The sequence below is a fragment of the Dioscorea cayenensis genome, chromosome 11 (assembly GCF_009730915.1).
Source record: "Dioscorea cayenensis subsp. rotundata cultivar TDr96_F1 chromosome 11, TDr96_F1_v2_PseudoChromosome.rev07_lg8_w22 25.fasta, whole genome shotgun sequence".
In the NCBI taxonomy this organism is placed as follows: domain Eukaryota; kingdom Viridiplantae; phylum Streptophyta; class Magnoliopsida; order Dioscoreales; family Dioscoreaceae; genus Dioscorea; species Dioscorea cayenensis.
The window spans coordinates 7,664,701-7,677,339 of NC_052481.1; positions in this window are offsets into that span (position 1 = coordinate 7,664,701).

Below are 12,639 nucleotides of genomic sequence, written 5' to 3' on the forward strand. Positions count from 1 at the left end.
CCTAGCGTTCCTAGTATCCTGTTCCCCGGCAACGGCGCCAAAAACTTGACACGCGTCTGAATATGAGTGTAAATCGCAAGTGCACGGGTGTCGAAGTAATAATTACCTGGGTGAGTGGGTAGTTTAATCCACAGGGAACAGGGCCACTAGTACTAACTTCTTCTCTGCTTTCTAACCTAATGATAAATGGAAAGGTGTGGTGATCTAATGTGTGAAGAAATGAATACCGGAGACAAATATGCAAGGGTTAAATGGATGGAGATCTCAATCAGTAAAAGTCGGGTATTCGGGCAATGCTCCCCTAGGATTTAGGTATTAGGTACCAAATAAGCAAAGTGTTTCTATGATGAGTAAGTTAAGTCGTGGAAATCCAAATATAATCGGATCCAGCCTCCCGATCACCGATACTAGTCCCCTACGAGGTCCCGGTGGAGAAATCGCTTAATCTCAACACCTCACACCACATATGACTGCAAAGCACTATAGGGATTCCAAGAGGTGTATCCGATTCCTAAAGATTGATCCAACCCTAATTCCCGGCGAAGGATCCTAGCCCTCTACAAGGTCCCGGCGGAGAAATCTCTCAATCTCACGCCTCACACCAAATATGGTTTCATAGAGCTTAGGGAACGGAGATAGAATACACTGAATAGGAAGGGAGAGGGGATACTCCACTATCTCATGACTCACCCTCTCAACCCTCTTTAACCTTGAAGTTCTAACTCTAATGGAGAACTCTCTCACATCAAAGTAACAAATCATACAAATCCAATCAACCACAAGGATTAATTAAACAAGCAAGCAATGAGAATACAAGATTAAAACTTAATCAAACTCAGATTAAATAGAAACACTAAGCAAATCCATAAAAGATGAGAATCCTAGGGTTCACAAGCCCAAATACCCTATAGGGGTTTATCTCTCCATGGACCAACATACAAAACACACCATCAATGAATGAAAGTACATTAAAACCATAGAAATAAACCCCTTATATATGAAATGATGGCCTTGATGGAGAGCTTCGACATCTTGAAGGACCCACTCTGAAGCTAGGTTCACCGGTGGCCTCCTTGATGCTATGACGGAGGAGGAATCGATCAAAGTTGGTGATGAAGCGCCTCCAAAGCCGCAAAGTCCTCCTCTCCAAACCCTAGCCGTCTCATCCCTCAAGAGCCGCACAAAAAATCAGAAAGAATAGGGCAAAACGGCTATTTATAGGCCTTATATAGCGTCTGTCACGTGCCCTCACGCGCCCGTGTAGATTTTCCACAAGCCCACGTGGGCTGCATGATTTTCCATGTGGGCGCGCGGAATTTCCACGTAGCCTCGTGAACAGTAATTTTGCTACAGTACTGCTGCAATGAAATGTCTACAGTGATGGCCCACTCCCGTGTGGAATTTCCGCACGGGCGTGTGTTTATCTGCAAAGAATTTCTCCTCCATCCTGAGAAGACATAGGGGTGTGCCTCTACCCCTGTGAATTGCCCAGTAAGGATCCACGTAAATGTGGAATTGTCGCAGGGCCGTGTGAAACACTTAGAGAATTTTCTCGGTTGGACAGAGAAGCCACAGGGGCTTGCGTCTGCCCCTGTGGGTCTCTTATGGGGAGTCACACGGGCGTGGGTAATTTCCACACGCCCGTGTGGATGCACAAAAACTCAAGAGCCGCGGGTTTTCTTAAAAATCTTTTCGGTTTTCTTCATTTTTACAGTCCTAATCACTCAGAGAACACCCTTGCACTCTCCTGATCTCTGACCATTGTTTTAAAGAGTTGTTACTTGAGTTTGTAAACATTTTTTAGTCTCTCATTCTCATTTCGTCGGTAAGCTTCTCTTTATCTTTTCTTCGCCCAATCTTTATTTATTTTGTAGCACTAGCGTCATTTTCACCAGCAGCGACAACAGATGCACCAGCAATTGACACCTACACTTGAGGCGTCTTTACCTTCTCTGTTCTTTTTTTTTCGCATTTCATTTTTTTCCATTTCATTTTAGACTTGTGTGCTCAAAAAGGATCTTCCTTCTGAGTTTATCTTTTAGTTTTGTCTCGAGTTGTATTTCTTGCTCTACCTTATATATACTCGAATTTTGTTTTTCTTTTATTGAGCTCTACTGAACCCCCTCGTGTATGCGTGCAGATGGTCTTGTCATTATGGGACTTGAGAACTTGTCATAGACACGGCCAAGATGCTTTGGCATTTGGCCGTGTGGGCCTCACAACCCATAGGAACATCACACCCAATGATTTTGCTCCATCAAATGCAATACTAGGAGTCAGGGGAGTATTATTTCGATCGCTTCTCCCACATTTGTTCTTGATTGATATACATTATAAGTAAGCTTGCATGTGTACATTGAGGACAATGTACAACTTAAGTGTTGGGGGGAGTTTCATAGTGCACACATCTTTTATATAAGTTTTAATTGACATAGATGCTCCCATAGCTAATGGCGGTTCACCATAGTTTCAATGACGGTATTCTTGAGTTTAAGAGAATTTTTAACATTTAATGTTCTCATGCTCTAGCTCTTGCTTGAATTTTTAGGAATTTTTACCCGAATAACATTTTGTGCACTTCTCACTCTTTAAACTCTTTTGGAAACTGAAATCTAAGGTTAAAGAGACTAGTTTTATTTTTGTTTCTTGTGTTGCTTTATAAAAAAAATGAAAAAAAAATGAAAATGAAAAGAAGGAACAAAATAGTTTTCTTGTTTATTTTGCATTTTGGGTGGAAAGAGCTACCACCTATGAAGTATGAAGCTACTCTCATAAGTCGGATACTGGTTATGCCCTAATGAGAGAAAGAGCTATCTCATTGGATGAATGAAAGCAACCACTCCGATAGAAAGAGCTACCACCTCGAAAATGTGAAAGGCACCTTAGCGGCCGCTTGGGAAAGGGCTACCTTAGAGAATGTGTGAAGCTACTACCATCTTTGAAATTGGTGTTGCTTTTTTGTTGTAGATAAATAAGTCCCTTATACTTAGAGCTTTGAGGAGTATACTCCCCTGACTCCTAGTGTTGCATTTGATGGAGCAAAATCATTGGGTGTGATGTTCCTATGGGTTGTGAGGCCCACACGGCCAAATGCTGAAGCATCTTGGCCGTGTCTATGACAAGTTCTCAAGTACCATGATGACAAGACCATCTGCACGCATACACGAGGGGGTTCAGTAGAGCTCAATAAAAGAAAAACAAAATTCGAGTATATATAAGGTAGAGCAAGAAATACAACTCGAGATAAAACTAAAAGTTAAACTCAGAAGGAAGATCCTTTCTGAGCGCACAAGTAGAAAATAAAATACAAAAAAATAAAATGCGAAAAAAAGAACAGAGAAGGTAAAGACACCTCAAGTGTAGGTTTCAATTGCTGGTGCATCTGTTGTGGCTACTGGTGAAGATGATGCTAGTGCTACAAAATAAATAAAGATTGGGCGAAGAAAAGATAAAGAGAAGCTTACCGACGAAATGAGAATGAGAGTTTAGAAAATGGCCGGAAAACTCAAGTAACAACTCTTTAAAACAATGGTGAGAGATCAGGAGAGTGCAAGGGTGTTCTCTGAGTGATTAGGAGTGTAAAAATGAAGAAAACCAAAAAGATTTTAAAGAAAACCTGCGGTTCTTGAGTTTTTGTGCATCCACACGGGCGTGTGGAAATTACTCACGCCCGTGTGACTCCACATAAGAGACCCACAGGGGCAGACACAAGCCCTTGTGACTTCTTTGTCCAACCGAGAAAATTCTCTAAGTGTTTCACACGCCCGTGCGACAATTCCACACTTGCGTGGATCCTTACTGGGCAATTTATAGGGGCAGACGCACACCCCTATGTCTTCTCAGGATGGAGTAGAAATTCTCTACAGAGAAACACACGCCCATGAGGAAATTCCACACGGGTGTGGGCCATCACAAAGTCGCTCACAGAGGCGAGTACACACCACTGTGCTGTCTCTGGATGAGCTCTGAACGAAAACGCACGCTCGTATGAAAATTCCACACGGGCGTGTGTTTTCTCTGGACACATAGAAAACTTTACAGGCTCCGCAGAAAATTACTAAACACAAATATACACTCAGAGCCTGCCTAATAATGCAATTTTAACCAGAGAAAACATGAAAAATACGCTCAAACGACCAAGATTCTTCACCACACACTATTACGCACATGATAACACCATAATGTCCACAAGAAAATCACAGCGAAAGCATCTAAGAATCAAGATGCCAACACTCAAGGCCTTATTCATGCAAATACTAACTAAAAACTAGATAAACATTAAAATTTTGGGTTGCCTCCCAAGAAGCGCCTGTTTTACGTCACTTAGCTTGACGTACCTCTTCCTTACCTTATGGAGGCTTGAAAAGAGTGTATTCCTCCCGACTAGATATTGCATAGCTACTTTCTTTAAACCAAAAATCTACTTGAAGGGAACGAATATTTGTTGGAGAGTCCAACCATCTTACCTTTGGCCTCTAAGGAAACAATTTAGGTCGGGAATTGTCCAAGCTTAGCACAGGTGGGTCATTGGATGGTTTCAATCTCCTACCCACATCTTCTCCCAAACCCAAAATCTCTTTCTTGCAATTTATGAATTGATCAATCCCAAAAAGTGGTGCTTGTTCCATTACCTTAGAATTTACTTCTTCTTGTGTATTTTCAGCTTGAAAGGAACATGACACATGCAAATCCCCTTGAAAATTTTCTCGCTCACAAGCACAATCTTCATTCACACTGTCCAAAATCTCAAAATGGTATTCAGCATCTCCCTTTTTATTTTCTGAACCAATGTACTCAATTTGCCCAACTTCTTCATTATCGTTCACTACCACATCATCTATATAAGGAACTTGAATTGCTTGCTCAAATGCTTGTTGTTACTTGGAGAGTGTGTCAAGTATTCCTCCTAATTGATGCTCAAGGTTTTTAGAAGAGGCTTCATGACATCTTAGTGTGGTCTTCATATTTTGAATGCAGACATCGGATGCTTCAATGAAGTTAGCGAATACTCTTTCCAACTAAAGTCCATCCTCTCTGAGTATCTCACCCTTTTGATATTCCTCTCGAGGGGCTTCAGAATATTGTCCATCACTATTCCACAAGAAGTTTCGGTAGCCCTTTTCAATTTGATGATATGTGTTACAACAAGGAATGCTCTGTTGTTGTGAAGCAAAAATTCTATCAACTTTTTCACTCAGAGCTTCAACTCGAGAATACAGAGCAATAAGCGGATCAATCATCATTTAAACTTCTTGCAAGAAAAGTAAGACATGGCAAAAGAAAATAAATGAGAATGATGGAAGAATAAGAAAGTGTGAAATAGAATGAATGATAAATAGTTAAAATAGCAAAGTACAAAGTGTTTCTAAATGCCTACTCCCCGGCAATAGTACCAAAAACTTGACAAGGTCCCCTTGTGTATATCCCGCAGGTGCACGGGTTTATCGAATTAATAATCCTGGATGAGCTGGTATTGTATCCACAGGGAGTAGAGAATAAAAACACTTAATTCGCTTCTTAGCTATGTGAAAGATGAATAGTGATATGTGTGACAATGATTCAATTCTCAAAAGTAAAAACAACAAGTAAGAGAGCACAAGTAAAGGAGAAGGTAAAACAATCGATAAAGATGGGGTTCCCGGATATTGCTCCACCTAGGACAATTATTTCAAGTGCAAGAACCCTCTATTATGCTTCCTAACCAATGCAAGTGAGTCGTGGAAATCCTTACTTACATAGTCCCAAATCTAATGTTAACTATACCTAACTCTATACATGTCCCAAATCTAAGATTGAATAACCTCTCAACCTCACACTGGCATAGAATTGCAATAAGTTCTAGGGATTCCAAGTGATAAATTTCTTCCTAATTGTAGACTTAACTCTTTGGTCCAGGTGGAAGGTCCCTAAGCATAATTAAGCCCTAGATACTAAGATCACTTCTGCGATTCACTCCGTTGTACCCGCAACTAAGCCCCAGCAGAAGGTTATCCCTTAGATCATTCACTCTATTGTAGCCGAAAAGAAATCGTGGAACGGAGGTAGAATCTAACACATCGGAGGGGAAAGGGACGCTCTTGTACCTCTGGACTCACCCTCTCAACCCTCTCCAACTTATCTTCGTCTGACGCTCATGGTGTGTCACTCACTCACAAGGTTACCAACAAGAACTCTCAACCCTAGTGTCACTCTAGGGGAAATGTTCATACAATCATGCATTCAAGGTTGGAACTCACAACAAACATCAATTAATTGAAAGCATAATAAAGAGATTCAATGAAACAAATACATCCTAGGGTTCACAAATACCCAAGTACCCACTAGGGGTTTAGCTCTCCATGGAGCTAAGTACAATCAAAGAAATAGAATGTAAAAGCAATGAATCCATAGAGAAACCCCCTCGATAGTCGTGTTGATGGTCTTCTGGAAAGTCCTCTACTCGTCGTCCAAAGATCCCCTTGTCCGGTATAGGATACGCCTCGACGGAAGCTAACCTACCAACCTTCTTCCAAAGAGATGATGATGTCGGAGCCGTAGAACCTCTCCAAAACCCAAGCCAATACCTCTCAAAACCCTAGCCGAAGCCCTCTCTCAAGTTGGGGAAAAGATGGAGAAAAGAATGCTGAAATTGGGCCTGAATCTGCTTTAAATAGGGCAAGAATCGGGGATCCACACGCCCTTGTGGACGCCCCTGTGGATTTTTCACATGGGCGTATGGAAATTCCACACGCCCTTGTGGATTCTCTGATATCAGCATGTCCATTCCACATAGTTCCACTTTTGAAATAACAACTCCAACTGAAAAGAGTTCCTGCCTTTGATCTTGATAGGAAGAATCAAACTGAGCAAGGATTCTTTCTAAACTTTCCTCCAACAGGTTGCTCATTGACACCGATGTGGATTCCTCAAACTGCTTTACCACATTATCTAATTCAAAGTTTTGCCCTTGAATCCTGGCGATGTACTCATCAACCGATTATTCTACTGGCTGTTGAGTTGTACACTGCTCACGGTGAGAAGAACATGACATGTCGTGTGATGCAATTATTTTAACTTTCTGCTCCACGTGTTCAACCATTCTCATGATAGTGTCAAATGACTCAAACATGTTAATCATTTTCTACAATAAAAAGAATAAGGAAACGTCAGAACAATGATAGAATAAGAAGATATCAAATATAATATATGGTGAAATAGCTAAGAAAACAAACTGCAAAGTATCTCTAAATGCCTACTCCCGGGCAACGGCGCCAAAAACTTGACAAGGTCCCCTTGCATATATCCTGCAAGTGCACGGGTTTGTCGAAGTAATAATCCCTGGTGAGCGGGTATCGAATCCACAGGGAGTAGGGAATAAAAATACTTAATTCAATTCTTAGCTATGTGAAAGATCAATGATGATGAGTGTGACAATGATTTAATTCTCAACAATAAAAGCAACAAATAAGAGAGCAAAAGTAAAGAAGGGGGTAAGACAATCGATAAAGATGGGGTACCCGGATAATGCTCCGCTTAGGATAATTGTTTCAAGTGCAAGAACCCTCTATCATGCTTCCTTATCAATGCAATGGTGAGTCGTGGAAATCCTAAATTACATAGTCCCAAATCTAAAGTCAACTATGCCTAACTCTATACATGTCCCGGAGGAGAAATCGAACAATCTCAACACCTCGCACTCGTATAGAGTTGCAATAAGCTCTAGGGATTCCAAGTGATAAATCTTTTCCTAATTATAGACCTAACCCTTTGGTCCTAGTGGATGGTACCTAACCACAATTGAGCCCTAGATACTAAGATCACCTCAACGCTTCACTCTGTTGCACGCGCAACTAAGCCCCAGTGGAATTTCATCCCTTAGACCATTCACTCTATTATGACCGCAAAGAACTCGAGGAACGGAGGTAGAATCTATTACTTCAGAGGGGAAAATGGATGCTCCTGTACCTCTCGACTCACCCTCTCAACCCTCTCCAACTTAGCTTTGTCTAACGCTCGTGGTGTGTCACTCACTCACGATGTTAAAAACAAGAACTCTAAACCTTAGTGTCACTCTAGGGGAAATGTTCATACAATCAAGCATTCAAGGTTGGAACTCACAATAAACATCAATTTATTGAGAGCATAATAAAGAGATACAAAGAAACAAATACATCCTAGGGTTCACAAATACCCAAGTACCCACTAGGGGTTTAGCTCTCCATAGAGCTAAGTACAATCAAAGAAATAGAATGTAAAAGCAATGAATCCAAAAAGAAACTCCCTTGATGGTCTTGTTGATGGTCTTGCAGAGAGTCCTTTACTCATCGCAAGGGATCCTTTGTCCGGCCTAGGATACACCTGGCCCGATCGGTGCCGACGAAAGCTCTCCCAATAACCTTCTTCCAAAGGACGCGCGATGTTGAAGCCGTAGAACCTCCCCAAAACCTAGCCAATACCCCTCAAAAACCTAGCCGAAGCCCTCTCTTAAGTTGCAGAAAAGATGGAGAAAAAAATTACAAAAATCGAGGCTGATTCGGCTTTAAATAAGGCTGGAATCGGGCGACTACACGGGCGTGGATGCTTCAAGCACTCGTGCGGAATTTCCACACGGGCGTGGATAATTTCCACATGCCCATGTGGATCCTCTGAACTCCTATTTTCTCGGACGGCTGTGCTTTACCTTGTTTCTACAGTGCTCTGCTACGGTATCCGGCCTGAATAGCTTCCCGAATCCATACTTTCATCGGAGTAATGCAAACGGGCACACGTTCACATCGTGGATCACTTGTTTCTTCAATGATAGGCATGTAGGTGAAGCTCTTGTTCTATGTGCATAGGTCAAAATACTCGAGTGTGATTGCCTTTGTGCCCCTCCAAATGGATGTTCCAACTCGAATACGAGGAGGTTGGCACACACTCTAGCATCTCACATCGACCTATGTGTTCGCGTTTGAACCTTAGCAAGATTTCCTCCAAAATCGGTGCATTGTAATCCATATTGGATTCTTTCCTTCATACTTGACCTCACAATTCTACATGCACGAAAGTAACATAAAAACACACATATTAGTGTAAAAACCTGAGAAAAGTAATGCTCAACATAAGGAATGAACACTTCGCATTCATATCGCACAAGCATTTATCAAACTTCCCCACACTTAAGCTTTTGCTTGTCCTCAAGCAAAAATTAAAACGTTATGTGCATCACTGAAGAAAATATTGAAAGTGTTTGGCCTTAGGTTCACCAAAATATACAAAGAGAGCATTCTACAAGTGAGGGAAATTTCAACACTAAATACGAAAAATCAATGCTCTAGCTAAAACTTGAATCAAAAAGGAAACAAAACCCGAAGTCGTGTACGTGTGTGAGCTCACTCAAGTCAACCCAAAGTATACTCCTCAAAGTTCTAAGTACAAGGGACTAATTTATCTACAAAAGTGACAACAATTTCAAAGATGGTAGTAGCTTCACACATCCTCTAAGATAGCCCTTTCCAAAGCGGCCGCTAAGGTGGCTTTCACACTTTCGAGGTGGTAGCTCTTTCTGCCGGAGTGGTAGCTTTCACTCATCCTATGAGATAGCTCTTTCTCTCATTAAGGCATAACTAGTATCCGACTTATGAGAGTTGCTTCATACTTTATAGGTGGTAGATCTTTCCACATAACAAGCACAAATAAACAATACAACTATTTTTTTTCTTCAGAATTTAACACAAGAAACAACTATAACTAGTTCCTTTAACATCGAACTTCAGTTTCCAAAAGAGCTTAAAAACTGAGTAGTGCACTAAGTGTAAATTGGGCAAAAATTCCTAGAAATTCAAGCAAGAAGTAGAGCATGAAAACATTCAATGTTAGAAATTCTCCTAAACTCAAGAATACAATGGCTGCAACTAAGGTGAACCGCCATTGGCTATGTGAGCATATAACAATCAAGAACAATAGAAAAGATGTGTGCACTATGAAACTCCTCCCCCCCCCACACACACACACGCTTAAGTTGTACATTGTCCCCAATGTACACATGCAAGCTCACTCAAAATATATTTCATTCAAAACCAAATGTGGGAGAAGCAATCAAAACAATACTCCCCTGACTCCTAGTGTTGCATTTGATGAAGCTAATTCCATGGGAGTAGGGTTCTGACGGCTTGTGAAGCTCACACGGCCAAGTGCCTCAGCACCTTGGTTGTGCCCATGACTGAGTCTCAATTCCCAAGGAGACAAGACCATCTGCACGCATACACGAGGGGGTTCAGTGAAGCTCAATAAAAACTAAAATATCTCGAGTATATATAAAAGATAGACAATGAATACAACTCGAAATGCAAAATAAAAATAAACTCATAAGGAGAATCCTTTCTGTGTGAACAAGTCTAAAATAAAATGCATAAAAGGACAATAACTAAAAATCAAATGTCGGTGTCGCCCTCGGGCTCAGGTGCTGCTACTACTGCTGGTGAAGATGCACATGTTGGGTCCACCGATGTCGGGGTAGGGGGTGCAGTGGATGTGGAGGGAGCTTGAGGAGTCATCGATCACAAAACAAATGAAGAGGCGACGTCTCGCTCTAAGATTTGTTGTAATACGTCGAAGCGTGCCATGAACTCTGTGTACTGAGCTGCTTGTATTGCCCTGATTTCAGAAACCTCTACCCGCACCACTCCTAAAGCATTCTCGAGCCTCTCAAAGCGATCATGGGTTTGAGATGGTGTAAACGAATGTACGGGGGTATGTTCTCTGCCGCTGGAGGTGCCTTAGTCTCCATTAGTGCTGACTAATGCTCATCACCGTTATCCTCGAATGGTATATACAGCACATAAACACCATTTGGATATTTACAGACCAAACCCATGAGCCTCATTGTCTCTAACTCCAGTGGTGTTGGTATGATTGTCTTCTTGGCTCCGCTGATTGCGTCTCGTAGACCCATCCCCAAAATGAGTCTAGTAATGTATGGACCCAAGAAAATGACACCTAGTCTGGGATACTGTCCTTGATGCTTCAAATACTCTGCTAAAATGTGCTCTAGATGGACCAGCTCGTTCCGCACCATGGAGTATAAGTACAGAAGTTCTTGCTTGTTTATGACTCCCGTGCTATCACCGCGACCATTCACTGACCTACTTATGATGGCATGAAGATATCTATAACAAGGTCGAGATAAACATGAGGCCTTAGACACTCCTGGTTCATATCGCACCTTACCACATAGTATTCTATATGCCTCCGTGGGAGATAAACCCGACATGTCAATTGGAAGACTCTCATACTCTTCAGTTTCAGTATAATCCTCATCATATAAGCCAAGTCTAGTGGAGAACTGTGTGACACTCATACTATGATGTTGCCCAAAGGCTCTGAACTGAATAGCGCCGACACTATCAAAATAGGCATAAGAGCGATCAAACTCAAATGAAGCAAGCACCTCTAGAGTGAGTGAACGGATAGCAGGGTCATGAATATTCAATATCTTGTGCCAACTACAGACCGATAATAGTTTCTTGACCTCATCAGCGATGTCATCTGCTAGTTGCACCTTTCTGAGTGACCCAACATCTGAGATACGCGTTTGACCAAACTTAAGCTTCGCTAATCGCTCAAAACGAGCTCGATGCTCAGGAAGTGTGAATTCCACGACTTCCGGCTGAGGGGCAGGCCCTCTAGGACATTTAGCAACTGCTTTCTTCGATCCTGTGGCTATACCTGCATGTATTAGAAATGAAAAATCAATTAATTTCTACAGGAAAATAATAACGCACGGCCGTGCGGAAATTCCACACGCCCGTGTACTTTCATGAGGTGTGGAAAACGCACGGCCTTTTCGGTCATTCTCCCAGCTACAACCCCATCTCACTCCCAGATCTTCCCAAAAACAAATCATAACAATTTTAGCAAGAAATCGATGTGTATTATCCATTTAAATCGCATGGAATCAGCTAAACTCAAAGGAAGTTGATGATGAGAGAAAATAAGGTCTTACCGTTGAGTTGAAGAAAAACACCTCTACAATCCGCATAGTGCACAATTAATCGATTCAAAGACAGCAAGAGGAGGTCAAAAGAATGTCGGAAAAGGTTCTTTGAGAGACTAAGGGTCAGCTGAGGAGCAAGTAGTGACTATTGTATTGGGAGAGCAGACAGTCTTTTAATTCCTGGAGATCCACACGGGCGTGCGGTATATCCCACGCCCGTATGTCCTCAAACGAAGGTATCATAAGGGCAGACGCACACCCCTGTGGTTTCGGTGGATATCCGAGAAATATTGTCAAATGTTCTACACGCCCGTGTGGAAATTCCGCACGGGCGTGGACATTCACATGCCCAACTCACAGGGGCAGCTGCACGGCCCTGTGTTTTCTCAGGATGGAGAGAACTCCTCTGCAGATTTTCACACGGGCGTGCGGAAATTACCCATGCCCGTGCGTGGTTCACAAGGTCGCCCACAAGGGCGAGTCCACGCCCCTGTGTGCTTTCGGTATAATCTGCCCAATTCTGCAGGAATTCACACGCCCATGCGGAAATTACCCACGGGTGTGTGACAATCGCATGGTCATTTACAGGGGCAGCCGCATGCGCCTGTGCCTTCTCTATATGAGCTCGCATTGCAAATATACGGCCGTGCGGAAATTCCACATGCCCGTGTGTTTTCTCTGGATGA